The sequence below is a fragment of the Triturus cristatus genome, chromosome 4_1 (assembly GCF_964204655.1).
Source record: "Triturus cristatus chromosome 4_1, aTriCri1.1, whole genome shotgun sequence".
Taxonomy (NCBI): domain Eukaryota; kingdom Metazoa; phylum Chordata; class Amphibia; order Caudata; family Salamandridae; genus Triturus; species Triturus cristatus.
In genome coordinates this window covers 287,989,471-288,017,158 of record NC_140585.1, presented here as the reverse complement: position 1 = coordinate 288,017,158, position 27,688 = coordinate 287,989,471, and the positions used below count along the sequence as shown (strand labels likewise).

At 41.7% G+C, this 27,688-nt stretch overlaps 1 protein-coding gene across 9 annotated transcripts in view; it reads right to left on the bottom strand.

Annotated features, from left to right (window-relative positions):
- Positions 1 to 27,207, bottom strand: part of LOC146854297 (uncharacterized) — a 175,933-nt gene extending 148,726 nt beyond the window's left edge. For 2 of the 9 annotated variants that reach the window (XM_085652081.1, XM_085652086.1), the window contains exon 1: positions 3,093 to 3,298. The gene's annotated coding sequence lies outside the window, so the exon portion shown is untranslated. Of the gene's footprint in view, positions 1 to 3,092; positions 3,299 to 8,092; positions 8,114 to 8,138; positions 8,215 to 26,111; positions 26,229 to 27,187 lie in introns of those variants that run through there. The other 7 variants (XM_085652089.1, XM_085652088.1, XM_085652083.1 and 4 more) reach the window with 7 other exon arrangements.
- Between the last annotated feature and the right edge of the window lie 481 nt (positions 27,208 to 27,688).

The following is a 27,688-nucleotide window of genomic DNA, read 5'->3' as shown; positions in this document are numbered from 1 at the left end:
ATATATATATATATATATATATATATATATATATATATATATATATATATATATATATATATATCTCTCAAATGCCTCTATCAATCTTTGCAGCCCTATTTGCATGTGACTCAGCAGAATAGTATCGTCTGCATATTGCAAATATTTTACACTTGGCCTGCAAGAATTGGCGGGTGTGCATTGACACTATGTAAATGATGGGACAAATCAGCCATAAAAAGATTAAAAAGACAGGGGGCAAGTACGCAGCCCTGTTTAAGGCCACTAAATGTGTCAAGGCGACGAGTGGTACTACTTCCATCCCACACTTTGACCTGTACCCACATATTTGTATACAATAGCACAATCATATCTAAAAGGTTTTTTTTGGTACGCCCCATGCTAATAACTTTGCCCAAAGACAGTTACGTGGAACAGAATCAAAAGCTGCCTTTAGATCTACATAACAAATACAAAGTTTTTGCTTTTTGTATTTAGTTTTCTCTGCCAGCAAGGTAAGTATCAGCAAATTTGTTATTGTACATTGTCCCCTACGGAATCCAGTTTGAAAAATTGGGATAACTTTCCTTGTAGTTGCCCATTCCTCTAGATCTTTGAGTAATAATGTTGCAAACGTTTTTGCCTCTACATCAGTCAGGGCAATTAGCCTATAGTTTGCTGGGTTTTCAGGGGGGCCACTTTTATAAAATCAGATTTATTATGCTGCCTTGCCAAGATTCTGGGACCTGCTTGTTTTTTACAATGTCTTCGAACATTTGGGTAAGAAATTTTGACCGCATGTCTATTCTTGCTTTAAAAACAGCATTCTGGATCCCATTTGGTCCAGGCCCACCATTTCTTTTCATCCTGCTTATCAATGACTTTACCATGTCCACCTGCGGTGTCTCAAATATTAATAATTGATTGTCACAATTTTCGGGCCTTCTATTCTCATTACATATATTATCGACAACGGGTTACAGTATATGTAATGCTCTGTGTTCCGTTTTTACTGATTTCTACAGATAAATACAGACAGACATGTTTCCGGTTAGTATTTATGTTTAAAAGTTGAAAAATACAGAACATTGGGTTTCTTCCGAGACTCTCACCAAGCGGTCTTTCATGAATTACAGGCCAAAAGTGGAGCACATAGCATAGGGAGTGTATAAAATAAAAAATAAATTAAAAAAAACAGACCACCACACAAGAATTAAAAATAAAAACACCAGGTGGTTTCCTTAAATATGGGCATATGTTGACATATTTGTAGTATAATGCTAATATTTACCTGTGGGTCTAGTGTTTTGTTTTATCTGGCTGATTAATTTGCTAAAACACGTCAGGCATCAAAATGTGAGGGCATGTTATCAGTTAACTAAACTTAGACATACCGTTTCAGGACTTCATTTATGCCTAATAAATAAATATGGCTAAATATCAATAAGATGTCCCCCCAAAAAATGTGGATGAATACAGACTAAACTATTAAATAAAAAAATAACTAAATTAACAACAAAAAAATACCCTGAAACTAAGAGCTCTAAGTACATGTGAATATTTGGCAATGATGCATCCCTTGATGCATGGTGAAAATTGTTCCAGGTCTGTAAAAACCAATAGCAGAAAAAAGGAGGTATTGTTAAAAACAGTCTAGGTGGTTTTGAACCCTTTTTTCCCCTGGTGGAGTGTCGTTTACCCTCCACTCCACCTCCCCCGCAAAATTACAAAGTATCATGCAGTCTTTGCCAGAAAGGTGGCTCAGTGACTTAAGTACTGGTCGCTGGCTTCTGCAGTTTTTTTAAAAAAAATTGTATTTCTTACAGTGATGCTGCATCAAAATACTGCTTTTTTTTGTCATGCCGCTTACGTTCTTCCACTTTTGGGGAAACATTACCGCACAGGAAAAACGGGAGCAGATTTTGCTTTTACTATTAAACCACACATTTCGCCTTCTACTGCCCGCTCTTTACCATTCAGTAACCTAATCGCCTACTCTATTCCTCTCCTCCTAGTCTATCCCACTCCTTTCTTCATCCTACCACCTTGGACCCGTTATCTCCCATTCTGTACTTTTTTCGTGTTTTCATTGGCCTAATTCCCAGGTACCCCTTCTCCAATAATGCAATATATTTTAGCTATTACCAGTTCTAGGATTGTTGCATAGACCATCTAATGTGTGTTACTGTGTCAACTGTAAGACCAATGGTTCACTGCTATCCATGGTAAAGCGCTCTCAAACCCTTCGGCGTTACACAAAACTGTTAAATTAAAAAAAAACTACATTTAGCATGAAGACTTTGGTTTGAGCAATTTGAAGTGCCATCACATGCTCTACTCTCCATTAGAGTGCGATTATAACACCAGTAAGGTACACCCCAGTACAGATAATTTCACTCAACCAACAAAAAGCTGAGTGCTTACTACTTTTCAACACTCCTTAGTTTGGAATCCCTATAAAATTCTAACAAGTCAATTTTATTTGTTCCTTTAGGATGTTCGGTGTCCCTTGACATTCTGGGCACAGTCGCCACATGTTCAGAGGCCACTAGTGACTCACTACAGATCAAAGAGATCACTTTGGGGCCTTTATTCAGGTCACTTAACCAACCATGCCTTGCCTGCTTGCTGAACCCATTCCACAGCCAGATTGTTAAAGGGCATTAAGCGGAGTCAACCTTCAGCTCAGTGCTGTGGAACGCTGAAGGGATGTAAGAATCCTAACTACACACGCTAGCTTACTGTGTAACACCCCACCAACAAGTGCAAATGCCAAACCTGCCTTTCTTCCACGTCACTCAACTAATGCTTCCGCCAAGCATTCGGCCATCTTCCTCATCGTTTCCTTGGTATCACTCCAAGCCAATCACTGCAGTTATGGTTCCTAGAACCATCTACTCCTGAGCTACCATGTCCTGAAGGCTAAGCTGGTGATCTAACCCTCCTAAGCAAGCAACATCAGAAGGTGGAGTCTCATCAGCGCAGTGATGGGAATCAAGCCAATTTAACACCCCCTACCATACTCTACGGCGGAACGTAGAAGTAGAAAAAAGAACAAATTAAGGTAAAGGACTATGTTTGGGGCAGAGAAAGGCGCATTGGTAAGCTTTTACCTGCTTCACTCCAACAGAAACGCAGCGGGCCATTTCAAGGCATCACCAAACGCTCAACAGCCTCGGCGCCTTCCAAAAAGAAGCAGAGGATCTGAGGAATTGGACCCCACAGAGGGGGATCAGTGCAGTTGCATGTCACATCTATTATCTAATGGAGGGTAAACTAAACCCGAACAGCTGCCTGTGTGCTGTGGCCAAACCTGAAGCCAGACTAAGATGTAGCAAAGTGTCCTGGGAAATATGGCAGTGCCATTGTGATGCAATACATTTTTCTGACTTTTGACAGGAAGGGGTTGAGAGGATGTAACTGCAGGGTAAGCTGCGCTCTAGGTCGGCTACCTAGGGAAGTGGACACCCAAGCTTCAAGCCAACCATTAGAAGGAGTCGAGACTCTAAATTCTGTAGCAAACTATTATAGGCAGATGTATGGCTAAGCATCAGGCCAGCCACTAGAGGCAGGTGGCCTGCCAAACTCTACACCAACCTAAACACAGTTGGACTGCTAATCTCTAGTCCACACGGTAGAAGCAGGTAACCAGCTAAGAGAGAAGCCAACAAATAGAAGCAAATGGGCCCCTAAGCTTCAGGGAAGCCATGAAACACAGGCGGGCTATAAAGCTTCAGGAAATCCAGGTAGAAGCAGGTAAACTGCTAAACTACAGATTTGCCGTTATAGGCAGGTGGTGTGTGAACTGTCCACCTGTTCATTAGAAGCAGGTGTTCTGCCAAGCTATATGCCACCCTAGAATCAGGTAAACCAACAAGCTGCAGTCCATTCATTGGAAAGAAATGGACCACCAAGCTGTGTGCCAGCCTGGAAGCAGATGGACCAACAAGCACCTAGTGAGCCATTATAGGCAGACTGCCATCTTGAGCTCCAACATTATCCATTAGAAGCAGTTGCACTGTCATGATCCAATTAAGATGATGGACTGCCACGTCCCAGGACAGAAACTAGAAAGCCGGGTAGACTACCACACACCAGACCAGTCAATAGAATTGTGGCCTGACCACACACCAGCCCGGCAAAAGGAAGCAAGTTGTCTGCCACACACCAGACCAGCCAAAAGATGCAACTGCACCGACACCGGTCCAGCCACTAGAAGATGGACTCCCAAGCATCAATTGAACAAGGACTGCCAAGATCGAGGTCAGCCAATGGAAGCAGGGATGCAGCTAGGCTTCAAGCCAGCCCATGGAAGCAGGGAGGCAGCTAAGCTTCAAGCCAGCCCATGGAAGCAGGGAGGCAGCTAGGCTTCAAGCCAGCCTGTGGAAGCAGGCGGGTTGTGGAGGTTCAGGTCAGCCACAAGAAAAATTCTACTGATTTAACATTTTCTAGGAGGAACAAAAGATGGTTTTCAGCCTGCGCTTTGGAAGTGACCAAGTTGTGCAAGTGCATATTTCAACTGACAGTTCAAATAAACGCAGAAGTGCCTCTAGGGACAGAAGCAACTAAGAAACGAGTTGAAGGCGAGGGGTCTTAAGCATTCCTTACGTGTGTGCTGAAGGCTGCACAGTACTCTAGTTTAACGTGAAATATTCCTATAGAGCTGCTATGGTGTATCTTTTTGGTCGGAGCCGGGTCCTCTGGTACCTGCAGAGACTCGTGAGCAGGGCCCTGCCTGGTCTGTGCTGTGGTAGCGACGGCCATTCCCAAGAGATCTGAGTGTCGGTAAAACAGAGCATTAGAACCATCTTACAGGGGGTCATGAAGGATGGTTTATAACGTTACTGAGTAGGGACATCTTGAGGATTTTCTGGGGCCCTGAACAAAACGTATTTTGGCAGGCCCTGTTCTGAACACCTTTGTATTATGATCCAGTCTCAGTTCTTTCATGCCTACTGTTGTATTTTATATTCAGATCACTTTAAGTGTTACTCCATGATGTTAGTGGCATGCGCTGTGTTATTCCTTATAGTGCGTTCCAGGTTCTAGAATGGAACTGTATGTTTAGCTTTCCAGTAAAAGACTCAGTTGTTCAGGAGTTCGCTGCTGGAAGGTTGTACTGCCGTGCTATTACAAATAAAAGAAGTCATGACAAAATAACTATCTTTGATTGCAATATTGGCGACGAGCTACTAATCTCTCCTGTCAGAACAAGCACGGGAACGGAGAGAAGAAGAATCCACGAAGAAGAAAAGAAGCGAGGAGTTGCAGTTCTTTTGGGTAAAATTAAAAAAAAAAAAAAAAAGATAGAAAAGCAACAATGGCATTCTGAAGTTGGAAGAGCTTTTCAAGGAAACGAGAAATCAGCAAGTTTTTTGGGAAGGAAGTACGATTTAAGGAGAGAGAGGGGTAAATTCTGAAAGAAAATAAAGTTTACCGTCTGTGAAGAGAACGTCTAAGAGGAACGATCGACGTACCATAGCTCCGCTGGGAACGCGGAAGAGGAAGGTACGTCATCGAGAGAATATAGTCACGACGCAGAACGCATACGAACTTGGAGCGTTGTGGAAGTCGCGTTGCTAAGTGATGCGTGTTTTGATTGCCAATGCTTAGGCGTCAGTGCGTAACACGCAAGCGAGCATGAGGTGTGTTCTGGGATTAATTACAAGTTGCTAAGGCGACCGATTTACGGAGCAAGCAACACGGAGCGAAGAAAGAGGAAAGTGGTGCGCATTTAGAGGGAACGGCGAGCATTTTAAAAAGGAAATATATGGGATTTAATGACATCACATTTATAATTATCAGTTAATACTGGTTTTGTGAGGAAAGACAAGGAATTTATCAGGAAATTTATGGGAAGCATCAAATATTTTCTAAAGGATTTCTGGAGGAAACTTAGTTGGTACAAATAAAATATATATATATTTCACGCAAACGCAGTGAAGGAAAGTTTGTCAGTGAAGGGTATTTTAAAGAAAAGCAGAAATTAAATTCATACGTACATATATAGAAGGACATACATTTTCTTCGTCAAATTTACACAGATACATACAAAAAGGGAAAATATGCAATTTGATTCTCCTGGAAAGTTCCTACAGAATAAGGGAGATCCTCCTCTACAATGGACAAGGTGGAAAGAAGAGTTTCTAACATACATGAAGGCGATTGATGGAGAAAGCATGGGGGCAGAAAGGAAGAAAAGTATTTTATTGCATTGTTTGGGTTCAGAAGGACAAGACATTTTCAGAGCATTACCGCAAATAACATCTCAAGTTGGAGAAGTGAACTTGAATGTGTATAGTGAAGCATTACAGAGACTAGAAAAACGGTTTAAACCAACTACAAGCATTGCATTGTACAGATTGAAGTTCTTTCTGCGCTCTCGTGTAGAAGATGAATCGTTTGATGACTTTTTAACTGGATTAAGATCATTATGTGTGCATTGTAAATTTGGTATGATGGCTGATGAGATGATAAGGGATCAGATAATTGTGCATGTGAGGAATAAAAAGGTACAAGAAAACTTATGGGTTATGGGTGATCCAAGTTTGTCAGAAGCAATAGCTAATGCAAAAGCGGTAGAACAGTCTGAAAGTTGGATGCAAACAGGCAAAGTACAAAGAAAAATGAAAGTGTGGAGGAGGTATGTACTATAAAGAACATTACGAGAAGCAGTACTCCGGGTCAAAACAACAAGCCGGATGTCGTACAAAGGAGATCTATAAGCAGTAGGTACAACAGTGGAAATACTTTTATAAGTTATGGGAACCAAGGGGGGCAAAACGTGCTTTAGATGTGGAAGTAAAACGCATTTGGCAAATTTTACAGGCTGTCGTATAAACAGAGAATGCAGGAAGTGTGGTAGATGTGGTCATTTTAGTATGGTTTGCAGAGAAAATAGAAGAATTAATTCTTCCACATCTACCTCTGGTTCTATTTCCACAGTTAGTGGTAGTGAAGTGATTCAAAAAGAGATGGAAAGGGAAGATACTTGCCCAAATATCGAGTGTGAGAGAGGTTTCGTTGTTTCTATTGTTAATAGAGGTTGAAGTGAGGGAAAGGAAAATTTACTGGAGTCTCCCAAATGTAGGGTTGAAGTCTTTGGTGTGGAATTACAACTCATGGCTGATTCAGGTTCGCCATGGACAATAATTTCAAAAGAATATTTTGAAGAGAAATTGCAGAAGGTATGTAAAGGAAACAAATTACACGCCAGCAATGTTATTGCTGAGAGTTTTGATGGCACTAGAATTGATTTGGAAGGATATTTTAATGTAACTTTGTGTTTCAAAGGCAGAAGTGCAGAGATTAAATTGTATATTGCTGTAAAAGGTGTAAATGTACTAGGATGGCGTGATCAATGGAAGATGGGTATTATGTTAAATTCACGAGCTGCAGAACCGGTCATGTTAGGAGAACAATTTTTAAAAGGAAATGTTGCAGTTGTTGATTCAAATGACAAAGTGAAGTTTTTGGTAAACAGGTATAAAAATGTTTTCAGTGATAAGTTGGGAAAGCTTAAGGAGTTTGAACACAAAATTGTTCTAAAACCCAATGCACGTCTGGTTGTACAAAAATTGAGAGGGGTACCCATTAATGTGAGAGAAGAGCTTAGAGAGATGTTGCAATAACTTACTAATGAAGGTATCATTGAGGAGATTGAGTCGTCAGAATGGGTTTCTCCCATAGTCTTGGTACGCAAGGCTGATAAGAATTTGAGGGTGTGTGTTGATCTCAGATCTTTAAATTCCAACATTGTTATTGATTGTCACCCTCTTCCAAATATAAACGAAGTGGTATCCCTGTTGGAAGGAGCAATGGTATTTTTCAACGTTAGATCTGAGGTCTGCATATCACCAGATCTGTCTGTCTGATGAGTCAAAAAAATCTAACAGCATTTATTACCCCACAAGGTTTGTATCGCTACACCAGGATGCCGTTTGGTTTGGCTTCAGCTGCATCGGTTTTTCAAAGAGTCATGTTTAGAATTTTCAGAGATATGGATCTCTTCGTGAAGTGTTTTCAAGATGACATTAGTTTTTTCAAAAAATGAGGATGAACACAATGTTCATCTTAAAGAGGTTTGCAGTAGGTTGGAGAAGAATGGTCTTACGCTCAAGGAAAGCAAATGTAAGTTGTGCAGGAAATCAGTAGAGCACCTGGGTCATACTCTCTCAGGTGATGGTGTAGTCACGAAGAAATCCAATGTAGATGCTATCATCAATGCTCCATCCCCTGTAAACAAAGAACAGTTGTTGAGTTTTGCGGGGATGTGTGAATATTATAGCAAATTTGTGAGTAATTTTGCAAGCAAAATGGAACCTTTGAGAGAATTACGTAGGAAAAATGCAGATTATATCTGGGGTTGTAGCCAACAAAAGGCATTTGATAACAAAGCAAGAAATAGTGCGTGCACCCACTTTGAAACCATTTTGTTTTTAAAAAGAGTATTATCACGGTTGATGCTAGCCTGTATAGCAGTGTTTCCCAAACTGGGGTCCGAGGACCCCCAGGGGTCCGTGGCACATTCTCAGGGGGTCTGCAGGCAGCAGTTTTAAAAGCACTACAAAGTTCCTTGTAAAATTAGCAGTTTTCGAGCAACTATAAAAGTGTCCAGAAAATGCCAGTGATTAATGTACCTGCTGGAGAGAGATGAGAGTTTTGTCTAGTGGCAGCTTTGATTTATCTAATGTGACACAGAGGGTTAATATGCCTACTGCATACTGTATTTTATGTGCATAGGTCAGTGGGCTACTGATTTTGTCACAGAGATTCTTTTGTCACTGTGCAATTCATAAGGGAGAATCATAATCTAGCACAGTGTCCTATAAACTGTCAAACAGCTGCTTGCAAACTGCATGGTAAAAGTTAGCAACATATGTTTATTCCCAGTCTATCATTATCCTGATGCTGCTATGTTCGCACTTCCTGCACATGAACAATTTTGTAATGCCTTTTTGTCACTTCTATGTGTGCTGCCTAATGCAGCACACATGGAAGTTACAAAACGTAATTTTTTATTAAAGATTGTTTATGTGCAGGAAGGGTCACCATCCTGAACATATCAAAGGTATTTTGCTTTGCGTTGGAAAAAGCAAAAACGAGGAGAAATAAGGCATTTCTCCTCATTTCGCCAAGTTACGACCAGGTTTTTCATGGTCTTAATTCTGGTACTGTCTCCTATTTAAGCTGACCTTGTAAATCGAGGGCAGCGTCAAAATCAATGGGTGTTGGAGTGAAACGCCCACTGCAACTCCCCACTGCCCACCTTTTTCACGCCAAGCATTGCATGAAAGGGGTCCTTATTTACAAGGCAGCGTTAAGCCACAATAAGTGGCTTAACGCTGCCTTGTAAATAAGGCAAAGCCCCTATTGCCACAGGAACATCGCAAAAAGAGACATTCCCATGGCGATAGGGACTTGTAAATATGCCCCTAAAATCCTTAGTAATTTGAGTATTTGTTTTGTGTGCACACGTTTGTTTATTTTTTTCGAATTACTGTTTTAATGTTTGAAATTTAAATCCTGCAAATTGCTTGGGGGTCCCCGGCTTCCAGTGGTGACTCAATGGGGGTCCTCAGGAGTCAAAAGTTTGGGAACCACTGCTGTATAGTATTGGAGGTGTACTTTCGCAAATGTCTGGTAGAGAAGAATGGAATGTGGCCTGTGCTTCAAGAACTCTCAATGAGTAGGAGAGGAAGTATGCAGTTATTGAAAGAGAATTATTTGCGTGTGTATGGGCCATTGAGCATTTCAAGTTGCATGTTTGGGGTGGAAAATTCACGCTAAGAACAGACCACATACCCTTAGTCAACATTCTCTCATCTGGTGGGGGGTGGAATGCTACCGCTAGAATTGCCAGGCTTTCGTCTAGGCTTCAAGAGTATAAATTTTAAGACAGAATACGTACCTGGGAAGAAGAATGTCACAGCTGATTTTCTTTCAAGGTTACCATGTGTTCAAGGTGGTGTTAATGTTGTAAAAGAGATTGATTTTGTTCTTAACATTAGTGACATTATGACTGCACAGTTCCAGGATATTAGTGAGAATTTGTGGGAAGAGTGTGTTAACAAGGATAAGGATTGGTTGGACATTAAAAAATATGCCATGGAAGGATGGCCTAACAAATATCAAATCAGACCAGAGTTATTACCTTGGTTCAAGGTCGCAGGCGATCTGGAAGTAGAAGGAGATTTTCTTTAAGAATTGTAAGTGTATTCCCCCAAAAGGAAAGCAAGAGGTCATGCTTAAAATTGCTCACAAGACTCATCCTGGCATTTCATCAATGAAACGTCTCATAAGGAATTTCTTTTGGTGCCCAGGCATTGACAAGTTTATTGATCGGGTAGTCAGGGAGTGTGAGCCATGTTCTTCTAGTGAAAGGATGCTCAGTGTTAAAACTCCTTTAAGAATGGTTGAGTGGCCAAAGGAACGTTGGCAAAAGTTAGCTTTCGACATTTCAGGTCCTTTTAACATTCTTCCGGAAAAATTTAAATTTGCATTCGTTTTAGTAGATTACCATTCTAAGTGGCCGGAGGTAAAATTTGTGAACAAAATTACAACAGATGTTGTTTTAAATTTTCTAAGAGAAATTTTTGCACGTGAAGGTTGTCCATCTTATCTTGTCACCGACAACGGCGTGCAATTTACTTCATTAGAGATGAAAAATTTCGTAAAAGAATGTGGAATAGAACATATTCTCACAGGAGTGTGGAATTTAATAAAATATCTACTTGTCCATGGGGCAGGTTGCTTCATAAATCTACTTGCCCTGTAACAAAATCCACTTGTCCCTTTGGTGCCATGTAGCGTGGAGACACATTTTGGCAGCGATTTCCTTATATAAGACCTCTGATATAGCCTCTCGGATTATGCCAGGGCATATACCATAGTAGTGTTTGAATACTTGCAATCCCCTTATGTTGCCACGTTTCCGCTGCTCTACATACTGGGACCGAAGGTAGTGGCAAGCAATGGTTCCAGGTTTAGAATGCCCTTTTGAGTCTGTGCAAACCGACTAACTTCCATGTTTTAAGGGTTTTCAACAACTCTTCACTAATCTCTTCCCATACTGAGAAATGTTGGAAATTTACTCCCGACAATGGCAGACCTAAATCTTCTTCCAGAGTTGGGGAAAAAAAGTGGTTGGAGGGAAAGTGAGCTTGCAAACACTCCGATGTTGGCATGAGCAAATCTATACATGCATATTTGCTCATGCTAAAATAGAGGTGTAAAATATTTTCTAGGAGTAGTATTTCTGGTCCTACTTCTGTAAATTCTTGGGAATTCACAAAAGCCATATAGCTGCATTTAATTCAAGGACCTATACCATGGTTGCACTTTTGAGACTTTCTTTAATAATTGGGCCCCTAATTTGGTCTGACATCGACCATGACCTTTTGTGTTTATTAAATTTCTGTCTCTCTGCATTGGAAGGCTTCACTGTGAGTGACAGCATTCTGCCCTTTCACAAGGAGTATATCGGCACACAGAGTAGCTTTGTTCAGTACCAGTAACTTCTGTGGCAGGGTGTGCATTGAGACCAAAAACAATGTTTTCTTTTGTCAATGTTGAGACGGTTCTATTGTTTCTTGTATGCTTATTTCTTGTTCTTTGAGAATTGCTTAGTTGCATACATTTGGGAATTTGTTTTTTATTTATTTACTCTTGCAGGTTTTTCATTGTTAGTTATTAAGCCACATACTAGTGCTTGTTCTAGGGTCCCTTGAAATTGAGGCCCCGATTACGACGTTGGTCAGAAAGGCTTTCCCATCGACATGGTAGGTTTAAAGTCCGACCGTCATATTAGGATGACAGTGATCGAAGTTTAAACCGGTCAAGGACTCAGACTGGTTCAAGGAGCCCATCGGCCAGTCAGAAAGCCCTCAATCCCTTACAGAAGGGGTTTCTGCTGTCGGAATTGTGATGTTGGTTTTCGAAAGCCAATCAGTCGGCCTTTCCAAAATGGATTGGCTGTTGGAAACCGACTTTGGGGGCCCCTAGCAGGGCCCCCTTCACCCCAGCCCTCTGCATATGGCCCTGGGGCACAGACTGTGCCCCCCTTAACATCCCTGCACCGTTTGCAGGCACTGTGAGGTGCCTGCCACACAGATCAGGGATGTTTAAAAACTTCAATTTTTCAATAGGAGCTTTTACTGCGTGCGGTTTCAGCCCGCCGCAAAAGCTCCCATTGAAAAATTGATGTTTGCGACCACACCATGTGCTGTCCCCTCCTAATTGTGCAGTCAGAACTGCTGACCCATGGTCGAGCGGTTCCTTCCACAAAATGGTGTCGGTCAGAGTTGCATCTGCCAGACATCGTAATGAGTGCGTAAGTTATATGGGGCACTGTCTCTCAATATACGCTTGTTCGTTTAATAACTGTTGCTGTCAAAATGCAAAATGTTACAGCACCTCAATTTTTCCTCATGTCACCTTGTGGACCTTCTACATAAATGTCAAAAATGGCATAAAGTTTAGTCACTATGCAAGGCTACTTGGCACGTCTTAGTGCAGAACGAAAGAGGTCTCTGCTGATGCACTGCCTCGGACCCGAAGGTCAAGAGGTAGATGAGCATCTGCTCAGTTTATCTGACAGTGACGCTGCTACCTGAAATGAATATGAGATCCGATAAACACACACACACAAAAAAACCAAAAAAAAAAAAAAAAAAAAAAAAAAAAAAAAACACACACCTGACTTCCACTATTTACGCAAGATGAGCATGTGATTGTTAGGCAAAGACAGATAAAGCATGTGGCAGAAAGACAACCCTTCTTTGCAAGAGGTGTTGAGGCGATTCATGAAGAGGCCTCTGACAAAGGTGAATCTTCAGTGGTGAAACTAGTCCAATAGAAATCTCTTTGAGAAGTTTCCGATGAAGTAAATCCTAGTAATGGAAAAATATCTCGATAGGTGCTATAGGTGTGGTATTCCGGGTCACATAGCTAACAACAAAAGTTGCCCTGCCTGGAACGTTATGTTTAATAAGTGTGGTCATAAGGGTGACTTTTCCTAGTCGAACAAAGATGGAAAAATGATAAGGGAAGGAGACAGACTATGAAAATGAATCTGATGGAAATAATTATTTTTCAAGTAAAAGAACATTCCTCGAAAGGTCGCTTAGAGGTGGTTTCAGTTAATGATGAACCAGAGAAAATCTTATTTGACTCATGTGCCAATGTAACACTTATTCCCAAGATCTTTTATGACCAGCATTTGAAGGGAAAGGTAAAATTGTGGAGGCCTGGCATAAAATCCAAGGGTTATGGTGGTGAACCCTTAGAGTTACTTGGTTATTTTTGGGGCGCCATTGAGTTAAAGGACAGAATCATTCCAGGGAAAATGTATGTCTCCATGAAGGGTGATTCTCTCATCAGTTAGTTTCACCAGTGTGACTTGTAGGTCTATTTGGACCCAAATGAGAATCCCGCCGTTTGTGTTAAGGATATGCCCTATGTCAAAGCTGTATCTGGAGGCGGGGGGTGCGAGTGGGTGAAGGAATTTCCATAAGTATTTTTTGACAAATTGGGGTGTCCGAAAAATTATATGCATTTAATATAGTTGAAATCAGATGCACAACCTAAAATGGCCAAAGTAAGAAATGTTCCTTTGCTTGTGTGAGCCAACATGAAAGCTAAATTGGATAACTTGGTCAGTCAAATATGGCATTATAGAAGAGGTGGAGGCCAATAGTGAAGCCAGGCTTTGCATGGACTCGAGAGAGCTCAGCAAAGCGGTGGTTGTTGATAATTATTCCCTACCCAACATCAGGGAGATGTGTTCTCCCAATAGAGCTAAACACGTTTCTTCTCTTGACCTGGATGTCAGCCTATCAGGTAAAACTCCATCCCTCTTCCCAAAAGTTTACAACTTTCATTACACCCTTGGGCAACTTAAACTTTAAGGATGCCTTTTAGGTTAATCTCGTCTGCTGCGGTTTTCAAAAGGACAATGAAGAAAGTTTGAGGGCATTGGTGGAATTAAATTATACCAGGATGAGGTTTTAATTCATGAGTCTAATCTGGATGAATATAACGTCAGGTTGCATGAGGTTTTGACTAGACTACAAAAGAGTGGTCTCACGCTGAAATTAGAAACGTGTAAATTCATTGTCTTTGAAATTGAATATTTGGGCCACATGATAACTGGTACTGGCATTAAAGCAAAGAAAGGTTTAGTGGGGACAATCAATAATCTGCACTTACAAAGAACAAGGAAGTGTTGGTGAAGTTGCTTGGCTGAGTTTTATAAGAAATGTGTACCACAATTTGCTAAAAAGTCAGCAAGTATGCACAGCCTACTAAAGAAAGGGAAGGAGTTTACATGGTGTGATATCTGTGTTAAAAAAAATAAAAAAAAGTTTCAAGGTATTAAAACGAATCGTGATAAAGCTGCGTATTTGAGCAGTTTTAAACCTAGTGATAAGACGTGTGCGATGACTGCCGCAAGTTCCAAAGGTCTTGGTGCGGTTTTGATGCAGAAGTCAAAAGGGGAAGACAGGACAATATTGTTCATCTCTAGAGGTCTGAGAGGAGTGGAAATCAATTACCCTGTTATTGAGAAAGAAGCCTTTGCCGTTTTCTGGTCTGTAAAGAAGTTGAGAAAGTTTCAACGGGGTCAAAAGTTTATAATCAAAACTCATCACAAACCCCTCAAGAAAGTATTTGGTTTTAAAAAAGCGGTAGACTGAATTTCTCATAGAGTACATAAATGGGTGCTAGCTCCCCAGGAGTTTGAATTTGACATGACTTGCGTTCCCGGTGCCAGCAACGTTTTGGCAAATTGTTTTTCTAGGTTAGTTGGCAATGTTGAGATAAGTTCTGATGATACACTACAGATTTCGGTATGTAAGGATTTCTTAGATGGCGAAGAATTTGTTGAGGAAGTAAAGTGTGTTTCATTACAGACAGTATCATACACGAAGAGGGATGGGGAAAGGGGTTGTAAGATGATTCTGTTCTTCAGGCAGTCATTAAGATGATTAGAGAGGGTTAGCATGATTAGAGCAAGTGCGATGCTAATATTAAAGGGTATTGGTAGGTTAAAGAATTGTCTGTTAGTGGCTTGTTGATGGGGAGGGGGTATACTACTACCCACCTACGGATTAAGAAAAAGGTTGGTGAAGAATGCTGGCAATGGACTTGATTGAAAGTGAGAAATTGGGTACAGCATACATGCAGTGATAAGGTATTGAAATGCAGAACACAACCCATGGTTGTAAGAACAGGCCACCGGTCCTTGGGTAGACATAGCGGTTGATATTTTGGGACCTGTAAAGATCAAAACGTGCAACAGATATGCTGTCTGTATTGACATGTTTTCTCGGTCGCAAGAGACCAAAATAGTGAATTGGGTTAGTCTAGTGTAATTATCCAATTTTTAGAAGAACTGTTTGAGAGGGAAGGCTTCCCTGCGACTCTTCTTACGAACAATGGGGTGCAGTTCACAGAGCGTGGTGGAATCTTTAAGGCACAGGATGTAAGACATAAAAAAGCTGCACTCTATCATCCCGAAAGTAACAGTGTTGTGGAGCGCTTCATAAAAGTGCTAAAGGAATGCTTGCAGCAAGCAGTTGTAAGTGGTATGAACTGGGAGTGTGAACTGAGGAAAAATGCAGGAGAGTATCGCTTAACTCTGCACTCATCAAAAGGGATCACTTTCAGCTCCTCAGACGCAGGATTCCCAACAATAAAGTGATTCCGGTATGGGTAAATGAGAAGAGTATGGTGGTAGATGAACAGTTGGACATGGTAGAAGGCTAGAGTGAAAGAGAAAATGAGGAAGTGCCTGTATGATGCACGCAAAGCGGTGAAGAACAATGCTGTCTACGTTGGTGACCGGGTAAAAATTAATTCTCCCAGAAAGGGCAATGGAATTTGTAAGTGGAGTCATCCCTTGAAAATAATCAAGGTGTTAAAAAATGCTGTAAGGACAAGTGGCCATAAGAGCTGGAATCTGAACAGGGGCCAAATTTCACCCCGTGAAAGATGCCCCGGCGACCACAGGTCCTAGTAGTGCTGGGTTGAGCAATATGCAATCTAAGGCACCATTCGGAAGTGAGACCGCACTGCAACAAAAGGGCTTCCTTACACCTCAAAAACTATATTTAAAGATTGGGGTGCAAGTACATTTTTTCCTTTCATAGGTCTCGTTTCCTTTTAGATTTTAGCGAAGTTTTGTGTCATGTCGCGGTGGGTCTCTTGTTTGCTACCATAGGGAAGAGAGGTGTGTGTGGTATTCTTTATTTACCTGTACATCTTTGTGCCTTAACATCCCTGTGTTCCTGCAGTGACAGGTGTTGGAATGTATGGTTTGTTGCTAGGATGGGGATGGGATTGAGATTGTTCAAGGTTCCAGGTCAGTTACCAGCTGGTGTGCTGTGGCTGGCTGGGGTCTAATGTCTTCAACATAATACATCTCTTACCTCAACTGATGAGTCTCTGAAACCTTCAAGTGGAACTTGAGACGTGTCACTGCACTTCTTGCTTGCAAAAGTGGAATATTTGACTGCTCTGTCCGATTATTTGAATTTAAACAATAGATGTCAATGGGATAAGGAGTGCAGTGTCTTTACAGGTAGCTTCAGTGCTCCGACGGGACGTGGATTGGTTACCAGAGCGTCATTAAGGTGGTTGTTGTTTACAGCAGTGATAAACGGCAGGCATGCGGTACAAAGTTTATCATTTTTACTGGGGGAATCGCAACAATATGTGGGTAGAGATGATGGACTGGCTGTCTGCAGTGGTTAGGAACTGCAGTAATGATGTTTAAAGGGCTATATAAAAATGTATCTATGTTATTATTGGAGCTTTAGACACGGTGAGAGCTATACTGTAGTGTCCTGTTATTTACAGCGCTTAGAGCACAACAAATGGCAGTTTGACGTGCTGTATAAAATAGGTTATCGTTACTACTGCTGAAGACTCCTGTGTGGGACTGTTGTATTTACAAATGTTCATTAAAATGCTATGTGCACACGTCACAGTGTGCTGCCTTTTGTCCCATTTCCCTTCCCGTACCCCCTCTATCCGTCATCAGCTGAGCGTTCTGGAATGTTGACAGACACCAGCTGATGACTCCTGTGACAAGACGTCTCCCCGTGCTCCCTTCCTGACCTCAGCTGTGTTGGCAATATAAGCTACAATAAATCTTTCAACTTTAACCGCTTGAGTGTCTACTTTACAAATTGGCGACGAGGGCCAACACAGCGGGAACCCACAATTAGACAACGGAGAAATAAAAAAAGAGGCAAGGAATACTCCTGAAGTTCACAGTATATTCTCCAATCCAAATGTAAGAAATATCAAAATATGGGAGGTCAGTGTATAAGTGGAGATAAATAGAAAATTAATGCCGGATTGATGGAAGCAGAACGCTATCTGCATGACTAATGATTTGAAAGACTCGTATTTCAGCTTTTAGCGCGTACTATATATTGAATGATATGGCATCATAAAACTAAAAAGTGCAATGTATTGTGCTTGAGGATTAACTTCACAGTAAAACTGCCTGATTTTGACTAACTAAAGTCTTGTCTGGGGCACATTGCGGTACTGACAGAAATAGCCCAACTGACAAATTCTGTCAGCTGTTAACTGTCAACCGCAGACTCCCCACAGAAGCACCCGACAGACGAATGTGACGCAGCATGTCAGCTACGCACAGTGGCCATTTTGAGAGCATTCCTCTCGGCAAACAATGACGTATCCAAGGCAATTAAAGAATGGAACCACACACGCGCATGAAAAAAATAAGCTGAAATTGTGATTTAAGGGAAAATTACACAGGGCAAAACCAAAACCAGGAAACTTAAAGGCACAGTTCTAAATATAAAATTAAATACACGCGTAAAGAGTGCAAGCTTTGAATTCAAGCATTCCAGCCAGCCCTGCTCAAGTTATAGCAGCAAATTACCACAGTTAAGCAGTGCAGCATTAATGAACTTTCTGAATTTAATGCCATAATAAACCAGCACATCATCACCTTCTATAGAAATCTCTCCTCAACCTTCAGAATATGGCAACAGGTTACCTTCTAAATGTATCACCACATTCCTCATTTTTAGCTGGTGGAGGAGATCTCTCCCCCCCCCCGCCCCCATCAAGTGGAAAGAATGGAGAGAACATTTTACAAACGTTATAGAAACAATAGAAGATGACGATATGAAAGCTGAAATGAAGTATAAGGTCTTAAATGCACTGTCTAGGAGCTGGAGGTATAAAAGTGTTCAAACGCATCAATAAAAAAAGTGAGCTGCGGATGAGGGCGAGGTTTATGTTAATGCCATAGATGATCTGAATAACTATTACAAACCCACAGTATGCGTAGGTGTGGACAGATACAGATTCTTCCATAGAAAGCAAGGTCAAAATGAATCTATTGGCGATTACGTGGCAGCATGAACAAAAATGTAGCCATCACATGTAGATTCGGAGACCTTCACGATAAATTCTTACGTGATCAAATTGTCATGCAAGTGTCCAATGCGGACATACAAGACAATCTGTGGACAAAAGGAGAATCCACTACAAAATGTGATTGATATTGTAAGAAGAAGAGCAGAGCTAACGGGCAGATGCGCGAAAGCAGTAATACCAGAAAGTAAAGAAAGGAAAAAATCCTACAAAGAACAAGTGTGAAAATCCAGGCAATGCCATAAGAAAGTGTTACAGATGCGGAAGTACTAATCATTTAGCAAATGAATGATACTACCCAGCAAGGAAAAGCAGATGTTCCTTTTGTGGGGTTGTGGGTCACTTTCAGAAAGTATGCCACAAGAAGTCCCCAAAATATGTTGAGAATGAGAATGACTGATTCTAACTTTTCAAATGAAAACATGAACAGGTTCGTACTAAATATTGATGATGATTGTATTTGTGGTGTTGACGAAGGTAAGGAACAAACTACAAAGAAGAAGACAATTTGTGAAATGTGTATTGGGGGTGCCAACATATCAATTGTAGCGGATTCAGGCTCTCCATACACAATTCTTAATACAACAGTATGGAAAGAGAAGTTTTTACCCAAACTTGGTGAACAATTAAAACACCCAGATATTAGCATGAAAACTTTTACAGGAGAACCAATTGATTTAGAGGAACATAGGAGGCTGAAGTTCGTGTTCAAAGGAAGTGATGCGTTGTGTAAACTATATGTATCCAAGTCTGGTCCCTCAGTGCTTGGATGGTTAGATCAAGCCAAGTTAGGAATTATTTTTAACCACAACAGTGAGGAACCTGTACTCCTTATAGAAAGCGAGGACGAAATTGGTAAATAAGTAAAACTGAGATTCCCCAAGGTGTTTGCAGACTCCATAGGAGAATATAAAGGGTTTGAACATGAAATTTGTGTGAAAAAAGATGCCATTCCTGTAATACACAAAGTTAGAAACGTTCTGTTCTCCATCAGGGAAGGATTAGAGGAAGAGTTGGAAAAATTACTCCAAGAGGACATCACAGAGTTTAATCCTCGGAATGGGTTGCCACCATGGTGGTGGTTAAACGCACCAATGGGCGATAAAAGATTATGTATTGTTTTCCGCAATCTCAATGAGAATATACTAGTAGATGAATATCCACTACCAAGAATTAATGACATTCTAGCATGTACCAAGAAAGTTAATTATTTTTCAACAATTGATTTAAGGGCGGCTTACCACCAGATTCCTTTACACCCAGAAAGGAAAAGCCTAACTACTTCTGCTTTAAAAGAATCCCTTTTGGTTTGGCATCCGCTGCTGCCATGTTTCAGAGGTTGATGCAAGAGATTTTCAATGGTGTGGAAGGCATTCTGTTATTCCAAGATGACATATTAGTCATGGGAAAAAAGTAAAGAAGAACACAATGAAAAACTCATGCAAAATACTCGGAATCCTAAGAAGAAAAAAAAAAGGCTCACAGCTGAATATAGTAAATGCAAGTTTTCATGCACTGAGGTCAGCAGAAGGAATAAAACCTAAGAAAGAGCTCTTAGATGCTATTTTAGGTGCTCCAGAACCAAGAAACAAGAGATGAACTTCGCTCCTTCTTAGGTCTCATTGAATTCTATTCCAAATTCATAGAGAAATTTAGGACTAAAATGTTTGTTCTGAGACAATTACTAAAAAACAAGAACAAATTAGTATGGTAAGAAGATTTCACAAAAACATTTTGCATGCTAAAAAAAGGAAATATGTAATGCACCACCATTGCAAGGTTTTGATCCATTGTTGAAACGCATAGTAACAACCGATGCAAGTGGTAGAGGTCTAGGTGCTGTCCTGACACCAAAGGTACAGAATGCACCGTAGCATTTGCCTCACGCTCGCTGACTCCGACGGAAGAAAAGTATTCCGTCATCGAGCGTGAGGCATTGGCTTGTGTGTGGGGATTAGAACATTTCCGACAATTTGTATGGGGTAACAAAGTTATTTTAAGGAGTGATCACAAACCCCTCACTAAAGTCTTATCCACCAAGGGAATGTACACAGCTTCTCCCAGGCTTGCTAAATTGTCAGGCTTTTTGAATATGACGTTCAATATTTACCAGGTGTAAAAAATATTGTAGCAGATTTCCTGAGCAGAATGCCGGTTTTGGTGTAGGAAAACAAATGTGAACTGAATGAGGAATTCTGGGTGGCAAGTATCCATGAGGAGAAACATGGAATTTCAATTGAAGAGTGGTTAAATGAACAAAGTAAAGACCAAACATTATGCACTGTGCGAGCCATGATAATGAATGGGTGGCCGTTAAAGAAAAATGTGAAAAAAGAAATATTACCTTACTGGGAAGTGAAGGATGAGCGATCAGTTGAAGAGGGAATGAATTTAAGAAGTGGCAAAGTAATCACTCCCATAAAACTTAGACCGACAATTCTAGAATTATGCCACGAAGGACATTTAGGAATCTGCAAAACTAAGAGCAGGATCAGAAACTCATACTGGTGGCCTGGACTGGACATGGCAACAGAGAGATTAGTGAAGGATTGCATACAATGCACGAACTCAGACAAGACCAAGGTCACGTACAGACCCCCTCTCCACCCCATTTCATGCACCAAAATGTCATGGGAAAGAGTAGGAGTAGATATCATGGGCCCAATAAAAGAACAGTGGGAACAGGTATACGCCATTGTATGGATACATCACTTGTCCGAATGGCCTGAAGTAGGTTTTGTCAACAAGACAGATACCCAGTGTGCTACAATTTATTGACAATGTATTCATAAGGGAAGGGCTACCCAAAAGCATTGTAAGTGATAATGGCCCACAGTTCACGTCAGAATGGTTTACTAATTATTTAAAAAGAAACAGGATCACATACAAAACTACATCAGTGTACCACCCAGCTGGAAATGGCGCTGTAGAAAGATTTAAAAGGGTCATTAAAGGTATAATACAACTAGCCAATAACAATGAGCTAGTGTGGAGAAATGAAATTGACAAAACATTGTGGACATACCGCATAACTCCATACAACAGCACTGGTCATAGCCCATTCGAGCTTATGAGAGGGAGGACACCCATGTTCATGGACCATGTTGGTTGGCAGACTGCAGCAGAAAGAGCTGAGTGGTCACCAGACACAGTCAGGCGCAGATTACAGAAAGCACAGTTAGAAAGTAAAACACGCTATGACAAGAAACACGGATGCAAGCCAGTACAGTTATCAGTGGGAGAAATGGTCAGTGTTAAAACCAGTGGGTTCCTAACCAAAGGAAGAAGCAAATTCACACAACCCCTTAGGGTAGAAAAAGTATTTTGTAACTCAGCCCTGATGAGTGATGGCAAGGTGTGGCATTTCTCAAGGTAAGCCCCATCCGAACACAGGGTATCAGAAGGAGAAGAAAGGGGTGCACACAGATCTGTTTACTGTGGCAGGGGTGATTTCTGGGAAGAGGATGACTATGGGGGATGTTCCACAAACCACCCAGAGTTCAGCATCAACAGAACCAAAAGATTTTATTCCTATCAGTGAAGAAAAAGATTGTAAAAAACAGATGTGGACGCAGGGTGGTTCCCCCGAGCAAACTAGATTACTTTGTGAGTAAGGATACATTGCAAGTTATGCTCCCAAGTAGGGAGATGCGTTGTATTTACAAATGTTAATTAAACGCTATGTGCACACGTCAGTGTGCTGCCTTTTGTCCCCTTTCCCTTCCCGTACCCACTCTCTACCCGTCATCAGCTGAGCGCTCTGGAATGTTGACAGACGCCAGTTGATGACTCCTGTGACAAGACGTCTCCCCGCGCTCCCTTCCTGACATCAGCTGTGTTGGAGATATAAGCTACAATAAAGCCTTCAACTTAAACCGCTTCAGTGTCTACTTTACAGGGACGTGTGGGTAGTGAGAAAAGGCTGCACTTTGATGTGGCTTTTCAGTGAGTTTATGGTTTCCAGCTGGGCTATTACAAGGTGCAGTCTGTTGTCTTGTGCTGTCGCTGCTTCTTCCAAGAGCTCTGCACTAAGGTTGAATCTGCAGCCTTGGGCACAGTGTGAGGTAGGTCTGCTGAGAAGGCGAGCTTCTCTCTGGAGCCAGGAGGAGTCCTGCAAGGGCAGCAGGGGAACGTGACATGGAGGTTGTGCGAGTCACGTCGGGGAAATGAGTGTCTACTGCGACAAACTTCACTGTTGGGGGTTGGATAACAGGCAGTTGTAATGGTAGCAATACTGTAATGTTGATGACTACGTACATCGCGCGCGGATGGTGTTATTCACACGGACAGCGCGCGATGCTTATTTTATAATGTTGTATTCTTTTGAATGTTATTCTATGCGCTCATGCATGGAGCGCCCGCTGGAATGAGGTTCGAGTGGCATCAGGCAGTTGCTATTCGATCATCCGACCGGGAGGATGCTCCTTGTGTCGAGTGGAGTAATTACTTTAAATAAATGCTTCTACTTCTAGAAGACGCTGCCTGCGACTTGTTTCAGCAGTGCAGAGGACGACGGATGGGTAATGAGGTGCGGGAACCAAGTCGATAACCATTTACTCCAAGTCTTAACCTATAAAGCAATCCATTATTCAATGGCAGACAATGAGCTATGGTTTGGGGCAAATAATATACATTTATTTTCACTGAAAAAAAATAATGGTTAAAGTAACATTATAGTTGGGTGATAATTTCACACACAACATAACGTTTTAAACATCGAAAACCACTGAAATTCACCAGTTAATGTTGTTATCTCAAATAACTAACTCCTGTCCAGTTTATTTCTCAATAACTTCATTGCAAAACATTGCAGTGGTATTATCAGTGATGTCATAAGGGTAAATAGTGCAAAGTGAGGGTGTGAGCTATAGTTAACTTAGGGTTCCTTCAGATAACTATAACTGATGAATCAGTGGTTTTGTATATTTAAAATGTTACGTTGTCACTGAAACTTTAATCCAACTATAATGCTACATTAACCTTCGTTTTTTCTCCTGAATTTCTAGTTGTTTTTTTAACGCAATGTTTTATTACCATACATAAAGCCAACCTTCCCCTTCCCAGACGCGCACAGCCAAAGGCCAGGCCCTGTGTTCAACTCCACGCAGGCAGCCAATCGCACGCTGCGCAAGGCCTTTGGCCATGTGCAGGGTAGAATTGGCCACAGGGCCTGGCCTGTGGCAAGACACTGCGTCCAACCTATTAGCACAGACTACCTCCCCAAACCACTTTATGCTCCTGGGACCCCTTCTCTGAGCCAAATGTGGTCACAAGAATGGGGGGGGGGGGGGGGGGAATGCTCAGCCACTATGGGCCCCAGGGACCGTACTCCCTAGGAACTTTTTTTTTCTCTTTTAATAAAGGGTAGGGTAGCAAAAGTAAAGAAATAGATGTTTTTTTTATTTCTTTACTTTTGCGAAAGTAAAAGTCATCACGGTGCTAATGACCTCTGAAAGACAGATGGTGGCCGGCTGCGCGCGTGCATACACGCTCGTGAACGCAAGCGCTAGGCCAGCCAGTAGCAGTTTGAAAACTCATCTACTAAATGTCTCGCAGACTCAGCGAGCCCTAAAAAAAGAGAAACACGCATGCACACCCTTACCTGTGTGGTAAAGTCCAGTGTTGTACAGCGACAGAAAATGCTATTATGGACCTTACCTGCGTGGTAATAAGCATGGATTACAAACCGGGCTTCAAGTGAAATGAAAAAGTAAAAAGGGGGGGGGGGGGGGTGGAGGCCTATAAAAGGGCCATGGCCTATATACTTAAGGATGTGGCTTAAACACAGACTACATTTTTGTGATTTTCATAGGGTGCCACCTCTGGTAGTGTGCCTTTCTATTATTTATCTAGATATATAGCAAAAAACAGACATACACCTAAAGCCATCCAGGACTACTGGCTTTGTCAATGGTTGTTAGCTTATTTAGATAAATGACTAAACAATGGATTTTGTTGTAAATAATGAATATTGAAAAAAGTTTCGATTCTGAAATTATGTAACTAAATTACACATTACTAAGTGCTGTTTAAGGGGTAGTGGTCTACAGAGAGTCTCAAGTACTCCAGTTATGTTCGCACTATGACAGACATGTATGCCCTTTTTCTCTTTACATCTCTTCCATCTGCATATCTTGCACCTCATATCTTTTCTCTTCAGCACCCTTTTTTTAATCTCGCACTTGAATGCACTTCCTTGTATCTCTTTCACTTTTACCACCCTCCAAGCACATGCACTGCATTTTTTTTACCCCCACTTTCACCTTGTCAATATTCCGACAACTGTGAACCGCCTTCATACACATTTCAGAATTACAATTGCGGCTGAAAACCTGTCCGTTGGTCAGTGCGCTCTACAGAGTGGCCAAGGACTGAATGACCATACATTCTGAACACAATTCTGACCATCTGACAACCAGTGTGAGAAACTTGCCCTGCTTTCAGACTCGGGGCATATTATCAAGAAACGGCATTAAAATTATCACCGGTTTAGCGGCAGAAAACTGCCGCTAAGGCGATAAATGCCCGTGAGAATTTCCATAGAAGCTAATGTTCTGGTGTCAACATGGGCTTCCTCTGGAATTCTCTGTGGCATATTATCAAGCTCATTCATTTTAACGCCGTGCTTGATAATATGCCCCCCCCAATTCGGTAGCTCCCAAATGTGGCCAATTATAAACTTCTAAAGGCGACTCCGTTAAAAGTATGCGCTATAAAAGAGGAATATACTAAAGTGAAAAACTACAGAAACACCACCCGGGATATAGGTAACACTTTGAGAACGCAAGTTTAAGACAAGAGTGAACTACAAACAGAAACTAACTCGCCAACATGGATCCCTTTAACTAACGTTTTACATTAATTGCTCAGAAATTGGATCATGGTGGAAAGTTGAGTTAAGGACGTGAATATCGGGCCCGAAAGGGACCCGTTCCGATGTCCGTTTTAATTACCAGATCCTGCGAACCAATCTACCCAAAACCCCAATTACACGTTCCAGCGTGCAAATAAAACGCCAGGCCAGGGCTCACACATGGACTTTGAAACTTGGCAGGTATGCTTGCGTCAAACTAAAGTCTCGGATATAAAGGGAATAACTAATGTATATGTGCTTCGAAGCTTGAAAATGATTGATGCAACTTTGGATCAGGCAAATCAGCGAGTCTAAAGTCCACAACGGTCTGCGCGGCTGGCGCCAGCAAGCTTTACTGAAATACTTTCAGATTCGCAGCCCCCAATATTGTACGCGGAACTACAATTACTTAAAGAATTTAAGTAAAAAAAAAAAAATAATTAAAAAAAATTATTATAACATTCAGGTGAACTACATCTAAAATACCACCACGCTTTAAGTCTCCTGCGTCGTAGCACTACGCACCGTAATGTGAAAAGTTGCAAGTGCTTTTTAGATACACAAAGGGGCAGATTTGGAAACCCCTAGCGCCACTTTTGCGTCACTTTTAACATAGGAAAAGTGACGCAAAAGGGGTGCAAGGGGCTTGTAAATCTGTCCCAAAGTATTTGTTTAATGCGAGAAAATCGGTCAGAAGGGCACGTAAAACACCTGCGTTGGCAAACTCAAAACATTTTCATTCGGAACAGAAAAAAAATCCCTATTCGCCTAACACGGTCGAATATCTCGAAGTCCAACGACGCTCCTTGAAAAATAGAATGTAGAAAAAGAAGCAGTTTTTAACCCATTTTCAGCGTCTTACCTGCAGGATATACAAGTGACGGCTCCTCCAACTTCCTGGAAACTGTCAGTGAGGAGAGACTCCGAAATATGCGACTGATCCATGAGGGAGGAGGAGTCATCGGTGGGCGGGGCTTCTCAACCGCCACAAGGGGTGGGACAGGATTTAGGAAACTTTGGCGCATGACGTTTCACAATATTTTCTGGTGGGTGTGAAGCGGAGGAGACTGTCTGCTCTCGTATTTCCACTTTTTTGTGCGGTTAGTTTGGGGGGAGAGCCGCCGGGATCCGTGGGAATTTCCCTCGTTGTAAGAGGAGACACCGCCCAGATGGTGAATGCATAAATGGGGTTGTGGTGGCTGAGCACCTCTGTTTCAGGGACGCAGCTATCACGCGTACGTGTGTGTGGGGGGGGGGGGGGGGGGTCAGAGCAACCAAAGTAGGCGGGTCTAACATTACATCCTTCAAAGACACTTCCAAATTTAATTCGCGCCCTCTATTTTCCGAAGGAAGTCCTTCCATTATAGGAATTTCTGTTCTCCATGCCTATAGAAGTGCCTTCCCAGTGTGTTTTTGTGTTTTGAGTGTCTGCCACTTAGTGCAGCATTAGACCTCTACTTGTACTTTGTACTCTTTTGTAACATGCACACGTCACCCTTCCTTTTGTAATGTATCATTTGCTACCTCTTGTATTTTGTTTGCTTTTGATACACGCACAACGGCCACCACTGCCTCATGTAACGTAACTTTTGTTTTAGTGTTTTGAGTGTCTGCCATTTATTGCAATTTTTTTACCTCTGTGTACTTTGTATGCTCTTGTAACCTGCACACATCACTTTTTCCTTTTGTAACGTATCGTTTGCTAACTCTTGTGTTTTGTTTGCTCTTGATACTTGCACAATTGTCACTATTGCCTCATGTAACGTAACGTTTGATTGTGTAACATGCTCACTTGTAAATTGTCTCCTTATGTATCATTACTGTTCCTATTGTGAAGCGCTCTGACACCTTCGGGTAAACTCCGCGCTACATAAAAGCGCAATAATAAACAAACAATGGACTATCTGTAGAGTCAATACGAGAGTGATAATTGCTCACCTGCCAATTCAGACGGTGCCACCGTGTGACGCGAGGTGGGGTTCAAAAGTGCCTGGTAAGTACTTCTCCGCATGAAGCCCCGCCCTCTCCACACAAGGTGAGAGTTGTTCTTCAAGTTGGCGGGTATGAAATTGTGCATTTTAACCACAGGGTAGGGTGACCGGACGTTCCGGGTTTTCCCAGACAGTCCCATTTGTTTTTTGAAGACTGTCCCAGCACTTTCTGGTAAAGCAAAGGCACCTCCTGGTTTTTGAGAGAGGGTCGGATGAACCTGTACATTAATCACAGAGGGGCATATTATCAAGCACGCATTAAAATTTGCGGCGATAATGGGCTTCATAATACGTTGCAGAGAATTCCCATAGAAGCCCATGTTGACACTGGAACATTGGCTTCTATGGGAATTCTCTGCTGCATATTATCAAGCCCATTATCGCCGCTTTAGCAGCAGTTTTCTGCCGATAAAGCGGCAATAATTTTAACGCTGGACCTTGATAATAT